The following is a 23,259-nucleotide window of genomic DNA, read 5'->3' as shown; positions in this document are numbered from 1 at the left end:
CATCATCATGGAACCAGAGACTCAACCACTGGTGCCTCCATCTTGGATGTCCTAGGCTCCAGAACTGTGAGAGAATAAATACCTGTTCCTTATAAGTTACCCAGTCTGTGGTATTCTGTTACAGCAGCACAGAATGGACTAAGATAAATCCCTTTCGGCTTAAATTAGCTAGATTGCATTACTTTGCTTGGAACTAAGAACTCTGACAAATACAAGCCTGCTCCCTGAATTGCAAGAGCATTTTGGGGAATCCAATAGACCCGGATATGAAAACTGGCCTACTAATTGCTGGCTGAGAGGCCTTACGCAAGCTCTCTAACATTACTGTGCTTATGTTTCCTCTGCTATAAAGGATGGTGGAGGAGGAGGATAATACCTACCACAATGGGCTATTGTGAAGATTGAATGAAGTAATGTCTGTAACATATGTGGTGTGGTGCCTGGCACATAGTAGGTCCTCCATATATCATCGTTTTCTATATTTTAAAAATACAATATTTTGTTGGAGTGGAGGACCAAACCTTTTAGAGAAAAGTGCAGCTGAACATCTAGTGGTGGGCAAGAACAAGTATACAACTCAAAGCTAGGACACAAGGAAAAATAAAATTCTGAGGGAGGTTGGGGCCAGAAGTATGTGCATGTGAGGACACAGTAAATGTCGTATGAGATAAAGCCTAGAAATAAGACCAGACTGATGTGTTAAAAGAAGAAAATTAACTACAAGTTAGAAAGGCATGCTTTTCTACTTGGGAGGCTGAGGGAGGTGAATCACTTGAACCCGGGAGGCAGAGGTTGCAGTGAGCCAAGATTGTGCCATTGCACTCCAGCCTGGGTGATAGAGTGAGACTCCGTCAGAAAGAAAGAAAGAAAGAAAGAAAGAAAGAAAGAAAGAAAGAAAGAAAGAAAGAAAGAAAGAAAGAAAGAAAGAAAGAAAGAAAGAAAGAAAGAAAGAAAGAGAGAGAAAGAGAGAGAGAGAGAGAGAGAGAAAGAAAAGAAAGAAAAGAAAGAAAGAAAGAAAGAAAGAAAGAAAGAAAGAAAGAAAGAAAGAAAGAAAGAAAGAAAGAAAGAAAGAAAGGAAGGCAGGCAGGCAGGCGTGCTTTTGCAAATAAAAGAAAACACAACTTCAGGCTTAAACAAATAATAGGTAATTTTTCTCACAACATAAGTTCAGAAATGGATTGTTGCTGGCATCAGTTCAACTACAAAATGATGCCATCACAGATTCAGATTTCTTCCCACCCTGCTGTGCTTGGCATGTTGGCATTTGTCCTCATATGTGCCATCTCAAGGTTTCGAAGGGGCCGCTCCCGCTGTTCCAGGAATGCCCCCCGTTTAAGCTGGTGAAAAGGGAGAGGGGGAAAAGGCTTTTTTCTCTGGTATTTTTGTGTGTTTTTCGGGAAAGGAATCCCTCTCAAGTCAGCTCCACTTCCATCTTATTTGCCGGACTGAATCATGTATCCACTCTAAATAAATTATTAGTCAAGGGAATAAGATCACAGGAACACTACGATTTTTTTTTTTCCCCCCCGAGACAGAGTTTCACTGTTGTTGCCCAGGCTGGAGTGCAATGGCACAATCTCTGCTCACCACAACCTCCGACTCCCGGGGTCAAGCGATTCTCCTGCCTCAGCCTCTCAAGTAGCTGAGATTACAGGGATACACCACCATGCCTGGCTAATTTTGTATTTTTAGTAGAGACGGGGTTTCCCCGTGTTGGTCAGGCTGGTCTCGAACTCCCAACCTCAGGTGATCCGCCTGCCTCGGCCTCCCAAAGTGCCAGGATTACAGGCGTGAGCCACCATGCCCAGCACACTATGATTTTTTTAAATGCCATGTTAGGCCAGGCACAGTGGCTCATGCCTGTAATCTCAGCACTTTGGGAGGCCAAGATTATCAGATTGCTTGAGCTCAGGAGTTGGAGACCAGGTTGGGCAACATGGCAATATGGCAAAAACCCATCTCTACAAAAAACACAAAAATTAGGTGTAGTGGCATGTGCCTGTGGTCCCAGCTACTTGGGAGGATGAGGTGGGCAGATGGCTTGAGCTCAGGAAGTTGAAGCTGCAGTGAGCCAAGATTGCACCACTGCACTCCAGCATGGGTGACAGAGCGAGACTCCATCTCAAAAAAAAAAAAAAAAAAAAAAAGTTAAAATTAAAAAATAAATAAAATGAAATATTATGTTAGCTTTGTGGTTTAAAAAAGGAAAGTCATGACAGACTCCCACTCCAAAAAGGTGGACAGATAAGAGTAAAATAAAGCAACAGAGTCATGCTATCTTTTTGCCACTCATCACTGGAAGTCCTTGTGAAGTGCCAAGCAGAGGAGCCTTTCTCAAAACCATAAGTAGCTCCAGTCTCCAGATCTGCTGGGAATTAAACAGTGAGCTGGCAGGGAGATGGAAGTAAGCCTAGAACAGACAAGCTGAGACTAAGAAAACATATTGGTGATAGACGCAATGCCCACAGTGAAGAGAGTATCTTAAAATTTAAAAGTTCAAAGCTAAGGAATCCATTCTGATAGACAGGAACCTCAGCACAGGAGTCTATGGGTTCTGGTGAAATTTGCTGTCAAAATTATGGTACCATTGTGGATTCAGGGACAGCCAGGACACACAACAAAGCTGTGGCTTCCGGGCACTGAGGCCAACTCCACTGGGAAGAAAAGAGAAGGCTAGAAGGAGCTATGCAGAAAATCTGGTTCATCACCAAATGGGCTAGGTTAATGGTAAGACTCACATCCTAGTAGGCACCTAAGAAGAATCCCATTCAATCAAACTAGACGCATAAATTGCGGAGTGAGGAAGGGAGAAGTGGGAAAGTACCTCTGAAATTTTCCCTAGGATCACTTCAGCAGACCAGCTCCAGATCCCTCCCAGATGTTAGGGGTCCTAACCCAGTCAGATTTATTTTTCCTTGACTGTGCAGGGCTAGAGCCAAGCTATGACACTCAGCTGTTGAAAGAGGGAATATTAATTCCTTCAACAACTTGAGCATTCTTTAGGTGCCAAGCACCATTCTAAGTGCTGGAGATACAACAGTAGACAGATGTAATCTCCACGATTACATCTGGAGTTCATCGGTTCCCCTTGAGTATTTATGGGGGAAAAAAATAACTACTGACAAAGGCTACAGCTTACCAAGGCTTCAGCATCCCCTGACCTGAGAAGAAATGTGAGTCTCATGTAGTGATTAAAAATGTGTAAAATGCCATCCCTGTCTCCAAGGTGTGATGGCCTAAAGGGAAAGTTTCAATGAGGACACTCCTCCAGGAGACCTCTAAAGAGGCATAACCACCAACACAGGGACCACAACAGCTTCAGGAAACAAGCATCCCTTCCTCTGAGGGACTGTTCCAACCCTTTCACATAGGGCAAGGGCTGCATCTAGAGCTACCCTTACTCTAGAACAGGGAAAGGCAGCTGGAGCATCCTCCACAAATCACCTGCCCCCTCTCCTTTGCTTCTTACCAGTTATGTTTCCAGAGTCTGATATTCCTCTGGTAAACAGTGGACATCACCTGGTGATCAGTATACATCAAGAACAAGAGCACTGATGATAAATGTTATTAATACTAGAACTGTCATGCAACTGTCTACATTTCTTTTTTTTCTTTTTGATACAAAGTCTTGCTCTTGTTGCCCAGACTGGAGTGCAGTGGTGCGATCTTGGCTTACTGCAACCTCCACATCTCGGGTTCAACTGATTCTTCTGCCTCAGCCTCCCCAGTAGATGGGATTACAGGTGCCTGCCACCAAGCCCAGCTAATTTTTTATTTTTAGTAGAGACACAGGTTTCACCATATTGGCCATTCTGTTCTCAAACTCCTGACCTCAAGTAATCCACCTGCCTTGGCCTCCCAAAGTGCTAGGATTTCAGATGTGAGCCACTATGCCCAGTCAACTGTCTAGATTTCTAACAGTTGTGTCCAGGACTTCAATCTTTTTTTTTTGGAATTCTTTTAATCATTTGAAAGGACTTCACTCTTTACCTGAATTACCTATTATGTGCCTGAAAATGCTTTCCTGCCACTGATTGCTTGCCTTACTAATCCAATGATCTCAATTACAAATATGAATGGAGGCACTGAAAAACAGTTCAGAAATGCAAAGTTACTCATGCAAACTACCACTTTCTCATTCCGTTCACCAGGTACTCTGTTAAAGCATATGTTATCAGGGCACATGTAACTTTCAGCCAACACCATTTCCCAAGGTGGTAGAGAATTAACATGCATTACCAAAATCAACATTCCAATCTTTTCAACAAATGGTGCAGGAACAACTGTGTATCTTTTTTTTTTTTTTTTCCCTTTTCTTTTCTCTCTCTCTCTCTCTCTCTCTTTTTTTTTTTAATGAGACAGGGTTTGGCTCTGTCACCCAGGCTGGAGTGCAGTGCAGTGGCACCATCTTGGCTCACTGCAACCTCTGCCACCTGGGCTCAAGCGATCCTCCCGCCTCAGCCTCCCAAGTAGCTGGGACTACAGATGCTCGCTGCCACTCCCAGATAATTTTTTTGTATTTTTGGTAGAGACGGGGTTTCACCAAGTTGCCCATGCTAGTCTCAAACTCCTGGGGTCAAGCAATTAACTGTCTTGGCCTCCCAAAGTGCTGGGATTACAGGTGTCAGCTACCACACCCAGCCTAAATTCTGCATATCTATATTGGAAAAAATAAACCTCAATCCCTACCTCACACCACACACAAAAATTAACTCCATATGGATCACAGACCTAAAGATAATTACTAAAACCATACAACATAGGGAAAAAAATATTTACAACTTTGCCATAGTTAAAGATAACTTAGGACATAAAAAAGCACAAACCATAAAAAAATTAATTGGTAAGTTGCATTTTTATCAAAATGCAAAACTTCTGCTCTTCAAAAGACAAAAATTTAAAAATTAAAAGGCAAGCCACAGGCTGGGAGAAATCATCACAATACATATATATGACAGAGGACTGGTAGTCAAAATACATACAAAACTCTCACAACTGGCCAGGCACAGTGGCTTATGCCTGTAATTCCAGCACTTTGGGAGGCTGAGGCAGTTGGATCACTTGAGTTCAAGAGTTTGAGACCAGCCTGGCCAACATGATGAAACTCCATCTCTACCAAAAATACAAAAAAATTAGCCAACCATGGTGGTACGTGCCTGTCATCCCAGCTACTCTGGAGGCTGAGGTGGGAGGACGGCTTGAGCCCAGGAGGCAGAGGCTGCAGAGAGCCAAGACTGCACCACTGTACTCCAGCCTGGGTGACAGAGCAAGACTCCATCTTAAAACAAACAAACAAACAAACAAACTCTTACAACTTTGTAATAAAAAGATAACTTGACTGGCTGCCCAAACCAAACTTGGCTTCCCAGAATTGGCTAACAGAGCAAAAGCTTGTTTAACTTGAATTTGAAAAGGACACACAGTAACTCCTCACTCTTTGAGGAGGCTACTGAGAGGAGTCATATATGGTGTTATGGGCTGAAGTGTATTGTTTCCAACCCTCTCCGTCCCTTGCCCAAAATTCATGTGCTGAAGCCTTGACCCGCAGTACCTTGAAATGTGACTGTGTTTGGAGATAGGGCCTTTAAAGAGGTAATTAAGTTAAAATGAGGGGAAAACCCCAATCCTATACAACTGATGTCCATAGAAGAGGAAATTTGGACAGGTACAGAGCGAAAGACCATGTGAAGACACTGAGAAAATGGCTGTTTCCAAGCCAAGGAGAGAGGCCTCAGAAAAAAACAATCTTGACCTCAGACTTCTGGCCTCCAGAACTAATCTCCCAAGAAACAAATTCTTAGAACTGCCCTAGGAATATCTACGAAAACAATGGTAAAATTTTAAAAAATATTGTCACATGAGTTACCTGTCTTCTGCTGACATCTGGTGACCAAGGTGAAATACCATTGTATGGTGTACTAAGCAAGCCACAGGGTTTCCAGCCCATGCAGAGTCGTTCCCTCTCAGCCAGGTGAACTCCACATCTTTTCCATTATAGCCCTCTGGTAAAGGAAATGGAGCCCTGGTCAGTGCAAAGACGTTGCAGATTGAACTAGTCTAGAAAATGCTATATAATATGTAAACAGCATGAGTTATGTCTTCATGGTGATAAGTCCAAGGACAATTCCTGCAAAACTTGGCATGATTTCTCAAGTGCAGTTGCAATGTCTGTTCAAAATGAAGCAACCTGCTAGGACTATTTGCCGTCAATTGAGAACTGGTCCTACGCTAGATACTGTGTAGATCAGGTGAAAGATAAGTCTTTAGAAGTGGCCTCCCTCATTATTTAAATGTTATTGTTGAACACATATCCATGAACACACAAAGCTTATTTAAATACTGCCTTTCAAGACTGTCTAATAGCTCTGGTGGTATTTTCAGGAAAGAGAATGTAGAACTGATCTGTTCATATTTTCACATTGGCATAAATGCAAAACTAAAACAAAAAACCTGCACTCAGCTGCTTTCTTAAAGTCTGTAACATGTGTGTTAAATAAATCTTAAGGCCGGGCGCGGTGGCTCAAGCCTGTAATCCTAGCACTTTGGGAGGCCGAGACGGGCGGATCACGAGGTCAGGAGATCGAGACCATCCTGGCTAACACGGTGAAACCCCGTTTCTACTAAAAAATACAAAAAACTAGCCGGGCGAGGTGGTGGGCGCCTGTAGTCCCAGCTACTCAGGAGACTGAGGCAGGAGAATGGCTTAAACCCGGGAGGCGGAGCTTGCAATGAGCTGAGATCCGGCCACTGCACTCCAGCCTGGGCGACAGAGCGAGACTCCATCTCAAAAAAAAAAAAAAAAAAAAATCTTGAAACAGTTTAATTAATACAGTTGATAATAATAACAACAGTTACCCATTGAACACTTATGTTAAATACTTTATACATTATGTCACTAATGTTCTTGCAAACTTGCAAGGTAACCATTTCTTCAGTTCTAAGATGGACATGTCTTCACATTTTCTGAAGTCGAGATGGACTTTACAGTTGATTATATATATGTACCTAATATAGAGATTTATATATATCTACATATAGAGATTTATATATATATAGTAGAGCTTATATTTTTCCTAAAATGCTACTATCCAATAAATTCTGTTCCATAGGAAAAAAATGACAACTTATTTTCTTAAAGTGGGTGAAAGATTTGAACAGACACTTTTTTTTTTTTTGAGACAGTCTTGCTCTGTCCCCTATGCTAGAGTGCAGTGGGGTAATCCTGGCTTACTACAACCTCCGCCTCCCAGTGAATAGATGCTTTTACCAAAGAAGATATATGAATGATCAATCAGCACATGGAAAAATGCTCAAAATCATTAGTCATCAGAGAAATGTACATTAAAACCACAATGACATATCACTACCCACCATTAGAATAGCTAAAATTCAATACTGTTTCTCACTAAAAAGCACCATACCTAACCCAGGTCCAGGGCAGAAAAGGTGCAAAATAAAATTGGGGAAAAAAAAGGAAGAAAAATAAGCTTGGAACAGCTTGTATCAGAAAGTAAAAACACTATCAAAGGCTAATGATGGGGCACATCAAATAACAAAAAATGCCATAAGCCAGCTTGAAGAGGCTCCCTTTGGTTAAAGATAAGGTGATTTGAACATCAAGAAGAATTACGATTTCAACTGATTAAAATAAATAAGAATATTACTCTGGGGGCTGAGGTGAGAAGATTGCTTAAGCCCAGGAGATTGAGGCTATAGTGAGTTGTGTTCGCACCACTGCATTCCAGCCTGGGTGACAGAGTAAGACTCTGTCTCAAGTAAATAAATAAATATATAAATAGATAAAAAGTCATGATTTTTTTAAAGAAGAAGAAAGAACAAACACACCATAGTGAATGAATACAAGCAAAGGTTGCTGTGCACCAACTCATTACTCCAAAAACTGATAATTAAGGGGAAAGAACCGAGATTTTATATCACCTTTCCAGTATGAACAGTATTTCCTGGAAATCAACCCTACTAGATAAGAGTTCTATATAGAATAATTACAGATAATAAATTGTGTGTATTAGAAAGTCAACATTTTGTAACTCCTAATAAAATGACTTAAATACTGGTTATCAATAGATGACAAAATCATTAGGTAAAAGGTTGATGCCACCACTGGAACTGGCTGATCCACCTTAGCAGCCACTATAAGTGAAACAAACAGCTATTGCACGCTTTTGAATATGAGGCAATATGAAGCACACAGCACTACCATGAAGTGGTCATAAACTAAGCAATACAAAGCAAAACCTTAAACCTGAATCTATTCAAGCCTGTCGTCTATAAGAAAAATAGAAGATAGAGGAAAAAGTTAGGTAACACTAGGAGGAAGTATTTAGTCAAAGTCAGAATTTAGGACATCATGCAGGACAACTAACCTGTCTTTGTAATAAAGTCAATGGCATCTAAAAAAAAAAAAAAAAAAAAAAAAAAAAAAAAAAAAAAAAAAAAAGGCATGGGCTGTAATAGATTTGTAGAAACTCAACGTAATCTAACCTTACTGAGGATGTTAAGTAAAGTGACTGACCAGATTTACTGTCACATAGATTGTCAACCTAAAATAACCAAAAGGCTCAGGATCCAGTTAAAAGAGTTTATTATACTACTCAGCCATGAAAAAGAATAAAATCATGTCTTTTGCAGCAACATGGATGGAACTGAAGACCATTAATTTAAGTGCAATAACTCAGAAACAGAAAGCCAAATACCACACATTCTCACTTGTAAGTGGGAGCTAAACACTATATCCACATGGACGTAGAGAATGGAGTGATAAACAATGGGGACTCAGAAGGGTGGAGGGCTGGGTGCAGTGGCTCAGGCCTGTAATCTCAATACTCTGGGAGGCCGAGGCGGATGGATCACTTGAGGTCAGGAGTTTGAGACCAGCCAGACCATCAGGGTAAAACCCAGGAGGTTGAGCCGTGAGAATCGCTTGAACCCAGGATGGGCAATAGAGCAAGACTCTGTCTCAAAACAAAACAAAACAAAACAAAACGAAGCAAAACAAACAAACAAAAAACAAGAAGGGTGGGAGGATGCTGAGGGATGAGAAATTACTTAATGGGTACAATGTACTATTTGGATGATGGCTACACTAAAAGCTGCTATGAAAATATATCCATGTAACAAAACTGCACTTGTACTCCCTAAATCTACAAAAATAATTTTAAAAATAGCTTATTCAAGTGCAAAGTGTGAGGGTGGCTGTATGGGAAAACAGTGATACCAAAGAATGGCGATGAGTGCTCCCCAGTGTGGAGAAAGGTAGGGGTCGTTTACATAGGAAAAAAACAGGAGTGCTGAACAGAATTACATTTTCCATACAAGGCTAACAAACAGATATAAGATCTGATTGGTTATGATCAATTACACTCTAAGTGGTTGCTTAACATTTCATATAAAGAGGTAGATAAAGAGTGACTATCTCCAACAAGATTTAATCTAGGTTTGAATAAAGCACAGGGAGTCTGGTTAATGTATAACATCTCAGCAGAAAGTTCAGGAAGCAATGGTCCTGCACCAGACAAGAAAAACAGCCAAATCATGTGAGTCAGTTTCCGGGACTTAATTTTTCCCCTTGGCATGATAAATCTGAAATGTTCTTTTCTTTTCACAGATGTTCTGTTAGAGACAACTGTAGGAAGTACTGATGAAAGAAATATGAAAACAGAACATCAAAGTAAATTTATTGAATCAATACTGACTGTTCACCAAAAGTAGGATGATGTAAAATAATTGGAGCTTTAACTCTAGATTAAATAGAGCTGAAAATACATCATAGCTTTGTAATCACTTGTGGGCTATCTGAATACATGAATTTAAATATATTTTTTTTTTTGCTTAACAATTAAATTAGCTAATTCTATACTTATGAATTGGCATTTTCCCTTGGGTCTTAATTTCTTGTTTCTCCAACATGATGTTTTTTTCATAGATAAGGTCTCACTCTGTCGTCCAGGCTGGAGTGCAGTGGTGCAATCGTAGCTCACTGCAGCCTCAAACTCTTGGGTTCAAGCGATCCTCCTGCCTCAGCCATCTGAGTAGCTGGGATCACAGGCATGTGCCACCACACCCAGCTAATTTTTAAATGTTTTGTAGAGACAAGATCTCACTATGTTGCCCAGGCTGGTTTCCAACTCCTGGGCTCAAGTGATCCTCCCACTCAGAGACCAGACACAGTGGCTCAGGCCTGTAAAGCCAGCACTTTGGAAGGCCAAGGCAGGAGGATTGCTTGATGCCAGGAGTTTGAGACCAGCCTGGGCACTGGACAACATAGCAAGATCCTGTGTCTACAAATTTTTTTAATTTGAGACAAAATTTACCTCCGTCACCCAGGCAGCAGCACAGTGGCATGCTCTTTGGTCACTGCAACCTCTGCCTCCTAGATTCAAGCAATTCTCCCACCTCAGCCTCCCAAGTAGCTGAGACTACAGGCATGCACCACCATGCCTGATTAATTTTTTTTTTTTTGTATTTTTGGGCTGTCTTTACAAATTTTTTTTTTTTTTTTTTTTTTTTTTTTTTTGAGAAGAAGTCTCACTCTATTGCCCAGGCTGGAGTGCAATGGCATGATCTGAGCTCACTGCAACCTCTGCCTCCCAGGTTCAAGTGATTTTCCTGCCTCAGCCTCCCAGGTAACTGGGATTATAGGCTCGCACCACCAGGCCCGGCTAATTTTTGTATTTTTAGTACAGACGGGGTTTCACCATGTTGGTCAGGCTGGTCTTGAACTTCTGACCTTGTGATCCACCCTCCTTGGCCTCCCAAAGTGCTGGGATTACAGGCATCAGCCACTGCACCTGGCCTACAAAATTTTTTAATTAGCTAGGCATGGTGCTGTGCACCTGTAGTCCCAGCTATTCAGGAGGCTGAGGCAGAAGGATTGCTTGAGCCTGGGAGTTCAAGGCTGCAGTGAGCTGTGACTGAGGTACAGCACTCCAGCCTGGCCCCCAGAGTGAGACCCTTCCTCCAAAAACAAAACAAAACAAAACAAAAATATTTAAAAGACAAAAGAGAGATGCAATGAGTGGGCCTTTTTTCTTGGTTTGCTTCATACCCTGATTCAAACAATCCAATAGCATAAATATAATTTTAGACATTTAGAAAAATTTAAGTAAGGACTCACTTTAGAAATCTGAATATGGGTCTGGGCACAGTGGCTCACGCCTGTAATCCCAGCACTTTGGGAGGCTGAGGCAGGTGGATCACCTGAGGTCAGGAGTTCAAGACCAACCTGCCCAAGATAGTGAAACCTGTCTCTACTAAAAATAGAAGAAATTGGCTGGGCATGGTGGCGGGTGCCTGTAATCCCAGCTACTCAGGAGACTGAGCCAGGAGAATTGCTTGAACCCAGGAGGCAGAGGTTGCAGTGAGGCAAGATCGTGCCATTGCACTCCAGCCTGGGTGAAAAGAGCAAAACTCCATCTCAAAAAAAAAGAACTTTGAATATGGGTATTGGATGATATCAAAAGAATATTGTTAATTTTGGCTCAGGAACTCCTCCAAGTCTTCGCTGCTACATCCTCAGGCTGCAGGCCAACTGAGATGCTTCCATTTAACCTTCTTTCTCCCTCTCCTTCACTCCGGGTCAGCCTTGCATGGGTCTGATAAGGCTGATCACTGTGACTTGTTCTCTCAGCCTTCCCCGACTTCCTCCTTGTTTCCTTTCACGCTAGTGTTTCCCCAGTGAAATACGTCAAGTGTAATCCCATCTTGCTGTCTGCTTCTCAGAAGAGCCACACTAGTTGTTTTCTAATGCTTAATCCTGCTTCATATGCCTATGTTGGTTTCCTTCTACCATTTCCATATCTCTTTCACTTGTGTCTTTGTAACTTGCCCAGCACTCCACCCGGAGAAGGCTGTGGTGATATGTACAAGCATCACTCTTCAAACCAGTGTGCACAGGAGGAGCCCCAATATACATTCATTTGGTTCTTCAAATATCAGTAGACAAGATTGAGATTGTAACAAATTCAAGCCATGGAAACTAGTTTATTCAAAGACTTTGCTTTTTGCATATATCAAAATCCTATCCTAGCTGTGCCTGAAAGACTCAGGCATCAGGCAGCCATAGGCCCATATTTTGACCCCTCTCAGTACAGAGAATAGCAAGTCAACTCACCACAGCCCGTTTTCACTATTTCTTTGTTTGTTTTTTGAGATGGAGTCTCACTCTGTCACCGAGGCTGGAGTATGGTGGCGGAATCTCTGCTCACTGCAACATCCGCCTCCAGGGTTCAAGCAATTCTCCTGCCTCAGTCTCCCAAGTAGATAGGATTACAGGCATATGCCACCATACCCAGTTAATTTTTGCCTTTTTAGTAGAGACGGAGTTTCACCATGTTGACCAGGCTGATCTCAAACTCCTGACCTCAAGTGATCCCCCACCTTCACCTCCCAAAGTGCTGGGATTACAGGCATGAGTCACCACCCCCAGCCTTTTTTGCTGTTTTTTGAAACAGGGTCTCACTATGCTGCCCAGGCTGGACTCAAACTCCTGGGCTTAGGGGATCCTGCCTCCTCAGCCTCCCGAGCAGCTGGAATTACTCAGGAGGCTGAGTAGCGCACACCATCATGCCCATACATATGATTTTTCCCTTCACATCAGCCTGATAAAAATCCCCATAGACTCTGTATGAGTATTCTATCATACCCTTTGGGAGGTTGTAGAGTTTGAAATTAAAGTCAATAGGTTCCAACAGTCATTTATCAAAGATGGGATTTCCACTCTGCATGTTAACCATTTGCAGTTTTGTCAGGCGTATGGGTCATTCTTGCCATTAGCAGATGTTTTAATTAAATAAAGAAGGGCAAAAAACAAACAAAAAACTCACAAATAAAGTCAATAGGTTCCAGAAACATACAATCTGTATTGAAATCCCAGTCCTACATCTTCATACTTTATAAACCTTCATTTCCTGGTCTGCAAATCAGGTTCTGTAACTTAGGTTTCTGCCTCATACTGTTGCTAGGATCAGAACAGTGTTTGATACTGACTGGCCCGTGCTCAGAGTGCCCTCAGTGCTCACCAAGTTATTTTCACTTGACACAGTGGAGCAGGCATCTCCACTCACTCTTTCCTGCTGTCTACCGTTGACTCTGTTCTCAGAGAATTTTTGGGGGCAGGATGGTCTCCATTTGGGGGATGCCTAGGGACAGAGTACACAGCAGGAAGGACCATCGGAGAAACTCCCGGCTGAATATAGTAGGAAAGAAAGATTTGCTCAGCAAGATGCTGATAATGGCTCCAATGATGTCTTCCACATGAGAGTTTGGCTCTTCCACATGAGAGTTTCTGTTCTCCTAGCTTCCATGTGCAAGCCGCAGTAGTCAACTCCAGCTGATTTAAGCTGAAAAAAAAAAAAGTTAATTCAACAGTTACTGCGTTTCTCCGAGAATTATTTGGAAGCCTAGAGAACCGTGCTCTCTTGCCAGCAGGTGCCAGAGTGGAAGCTTATCATCCCTGTTTCCTCGATCACTGGCTCTAAAGTCAAAAGGAAGACGAGAACGTTGCCAGACCTGGGTCACATGGCTGAGGCAACACAGGCTGGAAAAATCTAGTTTCTGGCAATCTCTGCCTACAACTAAGACTTTTTTTTTTTTTTTTTTTTTTTTTTTTTTGAGACGGAGTCTCGCTCTGTCGCCCAGGCTGGGGTGCAGTGGCCGGATCTCAGCTCATTGCAAGCTCCGCCTCCCGGGTTTAAGCCATTCTCCTGCCTCGGCCTCCCGAGTAGCTGGGACTACAGGCGCCCGCCACCTCGCCCGGCTAGTTTTTTGTATTTTTTAGTAGAGACGGGGTTTCACCGTGTTAGCCAGGATGGTCTCGATCTCCTGACCTCGTGATCCGCCCGTCTCGGCTTCCCAAAGTGCTGGGATTACAGGCTTGAGCCACCACGCCCGGCCTTAAGATTTATTTAACACACATGTTACAGACTTTAAGAAAGCAGCTGAGTGCAGGTTTTTTGTTTTAGTTTTGCATTTATGCCGATGTGAAAATATGAACAGATCAGTTCTACATTCTGTTTCCTGAAAATACCACCAGAGCTATTAGACAGTCTTGAAAGGCAGTATTTAACATAAGCTTTGTGTGTTCATGGATATGTGTTCAACAATAACATTTAAATAATGAGGGAGGCCACTTCTAAAGACTTACCATTCACCTGATCTACACAGTATCTAGCGTAGGACCAGTTCTCAATTGACGGCAAATAGTCCTAGCAGGTTGCTTCATTTTGAACAGACATTGCAATTGCACTTGAGAAATCATGCCAAGTTTTGCAGGAATTGTCCTTGGACTTATCACCATGAAGACATAACTCATGCTGTTTACATATTATATAGCATTTTCTAGACTAGTTCAATCTGCAACGTCTTTGCACTGACCAGGGCTCCATTTCCTTTACCAGAGGGCTATAATGGAAAAGATGTGGAGTTCACCTGGCTGAGAGGGAACGACTCTGCATGGGCTGGAAACCCTGTGGCTTGCTTAGTACACCATACAATGGTATTTCACCTTGGTCACCAGATGTCAGCAGAAGACAGGTAACTCATGTGACAATATTTTTTAAAATTTTACCATTGTTTTCGTAGATATTCCTAGGGCAGTTCTAAGAATTTGTTTCTTGGGAGATTAGTTCTGGAGGCCAGAAGTCTGAGGTCAAGATTGTTTTTTTCTGAGGCCTCTCTCCTTGGCTTGGAAACAGCCATTTTCTCAGTGTCTTCACATGGTCTTTCGCTCTGTACCTGTCCAAATTTCCTCTTCTATGGACATCAGTTGTATAGGATTGGGGTTTTCCCCTCATTTTAACTTAATTACCTCTTTAAAGGCCCTATCTCCAAACACAGTCACATTTCAAGGTACTGCGGGTCAAGGCTACAGCACATGAATTTTATTTTATTTTTATTTTTTTTTTTAACAGAACCTCGCTCTGTGGCCCAGGCTAGAGAGCAGTGGCACAATCTCCACTCACGACAGCCTCCACCACTCAGGCTCAGGCAATCCTCTCACCTCAGCCTCCTGAGTAGATGGGTCTACAGGCACGTGTCACCATGCCTGGCTAATTTTTGTATTTTTTGTAGAAACGGGTTTTTGTCATGTTGTCCAGGCTGGTCTCCTGGACTCAAGCTATCCACCAGCTTCAGCATCCCCAAAGTTCTGGGATGACAGGCAAGAGCCACTTCCTTCCTCCTCCTTCTCATCCTCCTTCATCTTCTTCCTTTCTTTGTTTGTAGAGACATGGTTTCACTATGTTCCCAGGCTAGTCTTGAATTCCTGGGCTCAGGTGATTCTCTCACCTTGGTCTCCCAAGTGCTGGGATTACAGGTGTGAGCCACTGTTCCCAGCCTGTTATGTGAGATATTAAATGTAATTGTTTCAGTCATTTTTATTTTGGATTTTCTGTTACTAGCAACCAGAAGCATCCTAATCCATTTACTGAAGCTTAGTAAAATTGAGTAATTTGCAAGTACAAAGATTTGCACTAGTACATCACACTCTTACCTACCATTTCTTTCCTATATACAGAAAAGAAGCATTAATTCTTAGTGAAGAATGGTTAAAAATATAAGCTCTTGCCTAGCCAATGGAAGGTTCAAATTCCTAAGAAACGAATGTGCTCTTTTAAGACAGGGTCTCATTCTGTTGCCCAAACTGGAGTGCAATAGCATTATCATAGTTCAGTGCAGCTAACCCTGGGGCTCAAGACATTCCCCTGACTCAGCCTCCTGTGTGGCTGGGACCATAGGTGCATGCCACCATGCCTGATTTTATTTATTTATTTATTTATTTATTTATTTATTTATTTATTTATTTTGAGATGGAGTCTCGCTCTGTCACCTAGGCTGGAGTGCAGTGGCGCGATCTCGGCTCACTGCAAGCTCTGCCCCCCAGGTTCATGCCATTCTCCTGACTCAGCCTCCCAAGTAGCTGGGACTACAGGTGCCCACCACCATGCCAGGCTAATTTTTTGTACTTTTAGTAGAGACAAGGTTTTACTGTGTTAACCAGTATGGTCTTGATCTCCTGACCTCAGAATCCACCCTCCTCGGCCTCCCAAAGTGCTGGGATTACAAGTGTGAGTCACCACGCCTGGCCTATTTTTTATTTTTTTGTAGAGACAGAGTCTTGCTATGTTGCCCAAGCTGGTCTCAAACTCCTAGGCTCAAGGGATACTCTTGCCTCGGCCTACCAAAGTGCTGGGATTACAGGTGTAAGTTAAAGTAAACATGGCGAAAATTCAGTGATTGAATCTAGGTTAAATGGCATAAAGGTGTTCACTGCAGTATTCTTTCAACTCTTCTAAAGGCTTAAATTTTTTTTCAAGATAAAAAATTGAGAAACAAAAGACAGCATTCAAATACTTCAAAACATGAGTCTTACATAAATATCAAATAAAGTGTCAAACGTGAATGTAGCTTAAAGGTTTATTTAACTCATCAATGAGGGGGACCAGCTGGATGGAAAAATTGGTTCTAAGGAGAATTTGAGGAACCACATATGTATCACCACTGGAGGGAAAACAGAACACCAGCATGTTTGCTAAATTAGATACAAGACTGGTTAAATTTAGCTTAAAATGAAAATGAAAACTGGGTGCGGTGGCTCCCGCCTGTAATCCCAGCACTTTGTGGAGCTAAGGCAGGCAGATGCTGGAGCCCAGGAGTTCAAGACCAGCCTTGGCAACATGGCAAAACCCCATCTCTACAAAAAATAACAAAAATTAGCCAAACATGGTGGTGAGTGCCTGTAGTCCCAGCTACTCACTCAGGAGGTTGAGGTGGGAGAATTGCTTGAACCCAGGAGGTGGATGGAGGTTGCAGTGACCAGAAATCTCACCACTACACTGCTGCCTGCGTGACAGAGTGAGACCCTGCCAAAAAAAAAAAAAGAAGAAGAAGAAGGAAAGAAAGAAAAGAAAGAAAGGAAGAAAGAAAGAGAAAGAAAAAGAAAGAAAGAGAAAGAAAAAGAAAGAAAGAAAGAAGAGAGAAAGAAAGAAAAAGAATGAAAGAGAGACAGAGGAAAGAAAGAAGAAAGAAAGAAGAAAAACTATTACCTTTGGAGTTCCAACTGGACAGAAATTATTTACATCCGTAAAAAATATCATTACAAACTATCCGCTGGGTGAGATGGCTCCTGCCTGTAATCCCAGCACTTTGGGAGGCAGAGGCGGGTGGATCACCTGCGGTCAGGAATTCGAGACTAGCCTGACCAATGTGTTGAAACACCGCCTCTACTAAAAATACAAAAATTAGCCAGGCATGATGGCAGGCGCCTGTAATCCCAACTATTAGGAGGCTGAGGCAGGAGAATCACTTGAACCCGGGAGGTGGAGGTTGCAGTGAGCCGAGAGATCACGCCATTGCACTCCAGTCTGGGGGACAGAGTGAGACTGTCTCAAAACAAAACAAAACAAAACAAAACTATCAATCTGTTAACATTTAACTTCACTGAATCTGGGTCCTAACTGATTTGAGAGCAAAGACTCTGAAAGTGGTGCCCCGTGGCCCTTGGTGGGGAGGGCCCTATACTTTCAAGAGGCCTCCAAGGTCAAATTAGTTGTATAATAATTATTATATTTAGCTTTCTTTTTTTTTTTTTTTTGAGACGGAGTCTCGCTCTGTCGCCCAGGCTGGAGTGCAGTGGTGCGATTTTGGCTCACTGCAAGCTCCGCCTCCCGGGTTCACGCCATTCTCCTGCCTCAGCCTCCCGAGTAGCTGTGACTACAGGCGCCCGTCACTAAGCCCGGCTAATTTTTTGTATTTTCAGTAGAGACGGGGTTTCACCACGTTGGCCAGGATGGTCTCCATCTCTTGACCTCGTGATCCGCCCGCCTCGGCCTCCCAAAGTGCTGGGATTACAGGCGTGAACCACGGCGTCCGGCCAATAATGATTATACTTAGCTTTCATTCTCTCATGAGTGTAAAGTGGAATTTTCTAGAACCTACATAATATCACAACATATTGAATACAGAACTGATTAGAGAATCTGTCTTCTAGTAGGTCAGATATTAACGAGATTTGCAAAAAAGTAAAACAAGGGCATTCTACTCATATGTTTTATTTTTGGAAAATACAGTTATTTTAAAAATATATATTATTGGCCAGGCTCGGTGGCTCACACCAGTAATTCCAGCACTTTGGGAGGCTGAGGCAGGTGAATCACCTGAGGTCAGGAATTCAAGACCAGACTGGCCAAGATGGTGAAACCCCATCTGTACTAAAAGTACAAAATTAGCCGGGCATGGTGGCGGGTGCCCGTAGTCCCAGCTCCTCGGGAGGCTGAGGCAAGAGAATCGCTTGAACCTGGGAGGAGGACGTTGCAGTGAGCCAAGATGGCACCACTGCACTCCAGCCTGGGCGACAAGAGTGAGACTCCATCTCAAAAAAAAAAAAATTATATATATTTGAAGATTAACCGGACCTGGTGGCTCACACCTGTAATCCCAGCATTTTGGGAGGCTGAGGCAGGCAGATCACTTGAGGCCAGGAGCTTGAGAACAGTCTGGGCAACATGGTGAAACCTTGTCTCTACAAAAAACACGAAAATTAGCCCAGTGTGTAATCCCAGCTAGTTGGGAGGCTGAGGCAAGAGAATTGCTTGAACTTGGGAGGCGGAGGTTGCAGTGACCCGAGGTTGCACAACTGCACTCCAGCCTAGGTGACATATTTTTCTGTCTCAAAAGTAAATAATAAATAAATAAAATCTACTCTCCTGTTCATGGACATTTAGATTGCCCCCACTTTTTCTACAATACCAACAATGACATCATAATCGTGTGGGAATATATAAAATATATAGCCGTGTATATACACATATATACACACATACTGATAGAGAGAGAGAGATAGAGAGAGAGAGAGAGAGAGAGAGAGAGAGAGAGAGAGAGAGAGAGAGATTCCATTATTCATATAGGGAAGAGTTTTTGACTCCAGTTTTCTATCCCACATTGATCAGAAGACTTAAAATACACAAAAAAGGTGTCAGGTGTCACCATAGCCATTCGTGTTTGTAAAATCTCCAGCATTCCAGCCTTCCCCAAGGGGCTGGTGAGAGGAAAAAAATGTCTTTGTCCCTACCACTTTTCCCCACCCGCAGGTAGCCCAGAACACAGAATAATGCTGCCCCACCACGCCCCAAGAAGCAAGGCAAAGTTTAGTCCTCAGCAGAGCTTTTTGGTTCAGTGACTCTCTACAGTGCTAGTACTGCCCTCTAGAGGGCAATTTGGAAATTTTTTGAAGTCTGTACCAATGATTTAGAAGGCTGGTAGGATTTGCATGGGCACGGCTGAGGCCAGGGACACTAAACAACGTGTAGATCAGCCTCCAAAAGCAAAATTGTTCCCCAGCCCAGGTGAACTTTTAGTGTCCCTCCACCCATTTATGAAGGTTAAAAAGCTGTTTATAATTATCTGAGCTTAAACCTAAGTTACTTTTTTTTTTTTTTTGAGACGTCCCCATGCTGAGATTACGACTTAGGGTCGCAGATGCAGAAGAAACTCCACGTGTAGCCAGACAAGGTAGTGTGCGGATGCAGTCCCAGCTACTCAGGAGGCAGAGATGGGAGGACTGCTTGAACCCACATGTTTGAGGCTGTAATGAGCTATGACTGTACATTGCACTCTAGCCTGGCTAATGGAGTGACCTCATCTCTTAAAAAAAAAAAAGTCAAATCCATGTGTATGTGGATCCACATGGTTCAAACTCACGTTGTTCAAGGGTCAACTGCAGTCTCTAGGAGGGCATAATCTACTTAGAACTTTTGAGAATATATTGTAACACAGATTACCATAGACAAGGTTTCCATAGCCCATCATTACCGTTTTTCTGAGAAAATAAGTTCTTGCTCCAAGAATTTATCAAGCCTCCATCACTGATACTTTAAAATAAAAAATACTTTTAAAAAGAATTTGTGCTTCCTTGAAGTAACAAAAAATACAATGAAAATATCGTTAAAGAAATTAAAAACACGCAGTGGCTTACGCCTGTAATCCCAGCACTGATGAGAATTGATAATTTGTAGGGCATGACTCCTCAGACTCCTTAGATAGGAATTTGGGCAAAAAAAAATCAGAGCTTCGTCCCCAACATAGAGGCCCAAGCATCTCACTATTCATTATGCCTTCTGGTGTTATCACACCCAAGTAATGCATCCAACAGGGGGTCCCAGGGCCCCTAAGGATACCAAAAATTTGTAAATGCTTGAGTCCCTTATATAAAATGGCATAGTATTTGTATATGACTTACACACATCTTCTTGTGTCCTTTAAATCAAGCTTGCCCAACCCACAGCCCAAGACAGCTGTGAATGTGGCCCAACACAAATTCGTAAACTGTCTTCAAACATTATGAGTTTTTTTTTGCTATATATATGTATTTAGCTTATCAGCTATCATTACTGTTAGTATATTTTATGTGTGACCCAAGACAATTCTTTTGCTTCCAGTGCGGCCCAGGGAAGCCGAAAGATCGGATACCCCTGCTTTAAATCATCTCCAGATTACTGATAACACCTAATACAATGAAATGCTATGTAAGTCGTTGTTATGCTGTATTGTTTATTCGTATCATTTTTATTGTTCTATTGTTATGTTTTCAAATATTTTTCATCAACAGTTGATTGAATCCACATGGTTTGCTGACCGTATATATTATTTTTAATATAAATTATTTTTCTTTTACCACTCCTGTGTGCTTCAATGGAAGCATTTTATTGATTTTTGTATATTGTGTGTGTAAGTACTTGTGTGTAGTGAAAAGTGTCTTACAACATATTTATTACTGAAACGAGGCACAATAAAAAGACAAGGTTTTGGTCGGGCCTGGTGGCTCATGCCTGTAATCGCAGCACTTTGGGAGGCCGAGGTGGGCAGGTTGCCTGAGGTCAGGAGTTTGAGACCAGCCTGGCCAACATGGTGAAACCCTGTCTCTACTAAAAATACAAAAATTAGCTGGGCGTGATGGTGCACACCTGCAGTCCCAGCTACTCAGGAGGCTGAGGCAGGAGAGGCCTGCCTGGGAGGCAGAGATTGCAGTGAGCCAAGATCACACCGCTGCACTCCAACCTGGGCAACAGAGCAAGACTCCGTCTTCAAAAAAAAAAGACAAGGTTTTACGATCCTGAGCAGAACAGTTTACCTTCGTATTGCTTGTGTCAACGAAAAGAGTCAAACTCTGTAAAATATTCTAAGAGATTTATTCTGAGCCACATACGAGTGACCATGGTCTGTGACACAGCCTTCAGGGGGTCCTGAGGACATGTGCCCAAGGCGGTTGGGGTGCAACTTGGTTTTACACATTTTAGGGAGGGCATGAGACATCAATCACATACATTTGAGAAATACATTGGTTTGGTCCAGAAAGGCAGGACAACTCAAAGCAAGGTGGGGGCTTCTAGGCCATAGGTAAATTTAAACATTTTCTGGTTTACAATTGGTTGAGTTTGTCTAAAGACCTGGGATTGGCCAGGTGCGGTGGCTCAAGCCTGTAGTTCCAGCACTTTAGGAGGCCAAGGCAGGTGGATCACAAAGTCAGGTGTTCAAGACAATCCTGGACAAGATGGTGAAACCCCATCTCTACTAAAAATACAAAAATTAGCCAGGTGTGGTGGTAGGTGCCTGTAATACCAACTACTCGGGAGGCTGAGGCAGGAGAATCGCTTAAACTGGAGGGGGCGGAGGTTGCACTGAGCCGAGATAGCGCCAGTGCACTCCAGCCTGAGCAACAGAGTGAGACTCCGTCTCAAAAAATAAATAAATAAACAAAAATTTTAAAAGACCTGGAATTAATAGCAAGGAAATGTTCGGGTTAAGAAAAAAGATTATGGAGACTGAGGTTCTTTTGAAGTTTCATAGTGGCTGCCATTAGAGACAATGGATGGCAAATGTTTCCTATTCAGACCTTTAAAAGGTGCTAGACTCTCAGTTAATCTCTTCAGGACAGGGAGGGCCTGGAAGGAAAAGATCTAGCTATGTTAATAGAGATTCCTTACAGATGCAAAATTTCCCCCACAAAGGATGGCTTGCAGGGCCATTTCAAAATATGGCAAAGAAACATGTTTTGGGATAAAAGATTTTGATTTTCTTCTTTGTCACATAATGTTATGCCTGAGTCAGACTGGAAAGTAAATCATGATATATAAGGTTAAATAAAACCCATCTGATGAGAATTTATAGTTTGTAGGGCATGATTTCCCAGACCTCTTAGATAGGAATTTGGGCAAGATAAAAAATCAGAGCTGTCTTCACTTGAAACGTTTCCTTTTAAAAATAGGACTTTGTCTTCACTTTTTCACAATCAAAAGACCCATTGAAGTGATTTTCTTTTTCTTTTTTTTTCTTTTTTTTGTTTTTTTTTTTTTGTTTTTGTTTTTTTTTTTTTTGAGACGGAGTCTCGCTCTGTCGCCCAGGCTGGAGTGCAGTGGCGCAATCTCGGCTCACTGCAAGCTCCGCCTCCCGGGTTCACGCCATTCTCCTACCTCAGCCTCCCGAGTAGCTGGGACTACAGGCGCCCGCCACTGCGCCCGGCTAATTTTTTTCTATTTTTTAATAGAGACGGGTTTCACCATGTTGGTCAGGCTGGTCTCAAACTCCTGACCTCATGATCCGCCTGCCTCAGCCTCCCAAAGTGCTGGGATTACAGGTGTGAGCCACCGTGCCCAGCCAAAGTGATTTTGTTAAACCCAAAGAGTCCCCAAAACAAATTCACATGTTTCCCTCTAGCAACTATTAACATGTCTCATTTCTCTTTCTCCCCTGCCTTCAGTCTTCACATATCTAGGATATCTTCCTTAGATTGGACTTGAAGTTCTCCTCTAAAAGAAAACCCTTCGCAGTCACACATTTGAGTTCCTCACAAAATGTGAAGGTGAGGGCTAGGTTCTATTCATTGCAGTAGCTTCTGGTACATAGTATGTGAAGGGGTGGCCTGCCCCTCCACACCTGTGGATGTTTCTCGTTAGGTGGAACGAGAGACTTGAGAAAAGAAATAAGACACAGAGACAAAGTATAGAGAAAGAAAAGCGGGGGCCCAGGGGACCGGTGCTCAGCTTACAGAGGACCCACGCCGGCACTGGTCTCTGAGTTCCCTTGGTATTTATTGATAATTATCTTTAGCATCTTAAAGATAAGGGAGTGGCAGGACAATAGGATCGTTTTAGGGAGGAAATCAGCAGTAAGACATAAGAACAAAAACCTCTGTGACATGAATAAGTTTAAAGGAAAATGCTGTGCCTTGAGATGCACATGCAAACATCT

General features: G+C 42.5%; 1 long non-coding RNA gene across 1 annotated transcript in view; it reads left to right on the top strand.

Annotated features, from left to right (window-relative positions):
• The first annotated feature begins 14,373 nt into the window (after positions 1–14,373).
• The window catches only part of LOC140712847 (uncharacterized), a 35,054-nt gene continuing 26,168 nt past the window's right edge, over positions 14,374–23,259 (top strand). The window contains exons 1-2 of the long non-coding RNA XR_012094652.1: positions 14,374–14,550; positions 20,451–20,537. This is a non-coding gene — a long non-coding RNA (uncharacterized lncRNA). The remainder of the gene's footprint in view (positions 14,551–20,450; positions 20,538–23,259) is intronic.

The sequence above is a fragment of the Chlorocebus sabaeus genome, chromosome 11 (genome assembly GCF_047675955.1).
Source record: "Chlorocebus sabaeus isolate Y175 chromosome 11, mChlSab1.0.hap1, whole genome shotgun sequence".
In the NCBI taxonomy this organism is placed as follows: Eukaryota; Metazoa; Chordata; class Mammalia; order Primates; family Cercopithecidae; genus Chlorocebus; species Chlorocebus sabaeus.
Note: the sequence above shows the minus strand (reverse complement) of the source record. Positions and strands in the feature narration are given on the sequence as shown.